The sequence below is a fragment of the Ranitomeya variabilis genome, chromosome 7 (assembly GCF_051348905.1).
Source record: "Ranitomeya variabilis isolate aRanVar5 chromosome 7, aRanVar5.hap1, whole genome shotgun sequence".
NCBI classification, from domain to species: domain Eukaryota; kingdom Metazoa; phylum Chordata; class Amphibia; order Anura; family Dendrobatidae; genus Ranitomeya; species Ranitomeya variabilis.
The window spans coordinates 11,736,462-11,739,851 of record NC_135238.1 but is presented as its reverse complement, the minus strand read 5'-3'; the positions used below and the strand labels follow the sequence as shown (position 1 = coordinate 11,739,851).

Below are 3,390 nucleotides of genomic sequence, written 5' to 3'. Positions count from 1 at the left end.
GAATTTCTCGCAAGTCACACTGATGGTCCGTGTGTAATCCGTATTTTTCTCGCCCCCATAGACTTGCATTGGCGTTTCTCAGCTGAGATACGCGGACAGTCTCAGTAAGTGTAATACGGACGAGAAAAAAACGGATGATGGGAGCTGCCCCATAGATTAACATTGGGCCGAGTGTTATGCGATTTTTTTATCGCTGAACACTCATCCGTATTACGCTGTAGTGTGACCCCGGCCTAACACTGATGAAAACCAGAACAAAACCACTGATGAACAACGGTCCAATATCTCATCAATGTCTGAATGAGACTTAATGATGAGTCCTTCATCAGCCACATATGGTGGCGTCTGCCGGACTCCGACTGTATGGCCGGGGTCACACTTGTGAGTTCAGTACGAGTCTCCCACAAGTCCTGATACTGCCGCCGGCACTCGGGACCGGAGCGTGCGGATACATGTATTTCTATGCAGCTGAACGCTCTGTCCCCGAGTGCCGGCGGCAGTGCCAGGACTTGATGCACGAGTTTCTCTCGTTGAACTCACAAGTGTGACCCCGGCCTATATTTCAGCCTCATACGAAGAGGTGGAGATGAATTTTATTTCACCTAAATCAAGATTTCCAAAGGTCTCTTCTTATGGTGCACTAAAGTTTTATGAGTCCTCTGCTTCCTTCTCCTTCCCTGAACTGGTGGTGAATTCTCTTGATGACCAGGTGAAGTCACTATAACTCCTAATCCTACACCAGATCCTCATGGCTGATCAGTAAGGGCTTTCTTCCTAATGTAAATGAGCAGTGAGCACAACCATGGAGCTGTAGGGGTTAATCATCCTGCACAGAATCTCCCGCCCTTTTTACTCTTTCACTTTCAGTTCCTGCTCTTTCTCACTACAATGGCTTCTGCTGAGCTGAGGGACGAGCTGAACTGCTCCATCTGCCTGAGCCTCTATACAGATCCCGTATCCCTGAGATGTGGACACAACTTCTGCCGCTCGTGTATTGTGAGTGCGCTGGATGCACAGGAGGCGGCTGGAGGGTATTCCTGTCCTGACTGCAGAGCAGAATATCCGGAGCGTCCGGCCCCGGAGAAGAAACGGAAGCTGGAGAACATAGTGGAGCGTTTCTCATCTACTCAGCCTGGTATGGAGGAGACCAGAATCTTCTGTACTTACTGTACTAAGTCTCCTGTCCCGGCTGTAAGAACATGTCTGCAGTGTGAGACCTCTCTATGTGATGACCACCTGACAGCCCACAATAAGACAGTGGATCATATATCAACAGAACCCACCGGCTCTTTTGGTTACAAAAAATGTTCTCTCCACAAGAAGGTTCTGGAGTATTACTGCCCGCAGGACGCGGCTTGTCTGTGTGTGTCTTGTTGTTTGGTTGGTGAACACCGAGGACACCAGGTGGAACTTCTAGATGAGGCTTTTGAGAACAAGAAGAAGAAACTGAGAAAATATTTGGATGAACCGAATCCTGAAAAATCAGAAATTCAGACAAGAATCCAGAATCTGCAGGCTCGTATGAGGAACATCCAGGAGAAAGCCTCAAATAAGAGGCAGAACATCAGTAGGATATTTATGGACATTAAGAAGCAACTACGAGCTGCAAAAACGAAAGCGCTGAGCGAGGTCACCAGGCAGGAGGAGAAGATTGTGTCCCAGATATCTCATCTGATCAAGAAACTGGAAATACAGGAGGACGAGCTGTCCAAGAAGATGCTTCACGTGGAGGAGATGTGTTGTATCACTGACCCAATAAGACTCTTACAAGAACGTGACATTACAGTGTGTAGTCCTGGAGGTGATGAGGACACGGGGAAATGGTGGAGAGGTCAGTACTGAGGAGGATCTGGATGAGGTTCTGATCTCACTGACCTTACACCGATCTATGAGGGATATTGTCACCAATGTAGCATCAGAGCTCGGGGTCCATGTCCCAGACATATTGCTGGATGTGGACACTGCTCATAGATGGGTGAAGATATCAGAAGATCTAAAAACGGCAACAGATGAAGACGAAGAAGAGGAGAAACCAGAATCACCAGGAAGATTTGTGGATTGCTCCCAGGTGTTAAGCAGATGTGGCCTCTCCTCAGGACGACATTACTGGGAGGTAGAGTGGAACCAGATGGGAGAATGTAGTGTTGGATTGTCCTATCCCAGTATCGAAAGGGAAGAAGGAGAAGAGTCTGATATTAGATATAATGATAAATCTTGGTGTTTGTACATGTATGATAAGGAATATGAAGTATGGCACAATTCAGTCACATTAGCACTAAAAGCAAAGCCAACATGTCCGACACTTGGAGTCTTCTTAGACTATGAGGCCGGGCGTCTGTCCTTCTATGAGCTGTGTGACCCCATCAGACACTTACACACCTTCACCGCCTCCTTCACTGAACCCCTACATGTTGTCTTCAGTGTGGATTATGGAGCCTCTGTTACAATAAGAAGCTGAGGCCGATGTCGTCCTCGTCACATTATAATTCCATTATTCCTTGTCACATGGACACATCTGTATATAGTGAGTTATCAGCAGGACCCTCTAATAATACAGTGTATATGGCGGAGTCATGGGGGGATTGTTCCTAATGTTTTTTCATCTTCCCTGTAGATCAGATGTAGAATGTTAATATTAATGAGTGAATTGTCCTGAGACTGATAATTGTTATTCATTAAATGGTTAATCCTATCTGATAAAGTGCTGGAATAAATTAACTTTTTGATGACATTCTAATGTAGTAAGAAGCACCTGTATGTCAGTACTGTCCCTTTACTTCTAGAGCTTTCCAGTAATACTGTCTGTTCGCCCTCTAGTGGGACGTGATATCATCAGTGATTTCTCATTCTTCTATACAGAGAACTATTCATCTCTGAAGCTGGTATCATGCACAATGTGCGCCCTCTAGTGGTTCTCCATATTACAGGTAGTACGTCCCTGGTATCATGTACAGTGTGCGCCCTCTAGTGGTTCTCCATATTACAGGTAGTACGTCCCTGGTATCATGTACAATGTGCGCCCTCTAGTGGTTCTCCATATTACAGGTAGTACGTCCCTGGTATCATGTACAATGTGCGCCCTCTAGTGGTTCTCCATATTACAGGTAGTATGTCCCTGGTATCATGTACAATGTGCGTCCTCTAGTGGTTCTCCATATTACAGGTAGTACGTCCCTGGTATCATGTACAATGTGCGCCCTCTAGTGGTTCTCCATATTACAGGTAGTACGTCCCTGGTATCATGTACAATGTGCGCCCTCTAGTGGTTCTCCATATTACAGGTAGTACGTCCCTGGTATCATGTACAATGTGCGCCCTGTAGTGGTTCTCCATATTACAGGGAGTACGTCTCTGGTATCATGTACAATGTGCGCCCTCTAGTGGTTCTCC

The 3,390-nt window shown here is 46.2% G+C and overlaps 1 pseudogene; it reads left to right on the top strand.

Annotated features, from left to right (window-relative positions):
* Positions 1-875: 875 nt before the first annotated feature.
* LOC143785307 (E3 ubiquitin/ISG15 ligase TRIM25-like) lies at positions 876-2,702 on the top strand (annotated as a pseudogene).
* Positions 2,703-3,390: the final 688 nt, after the last annotated feature.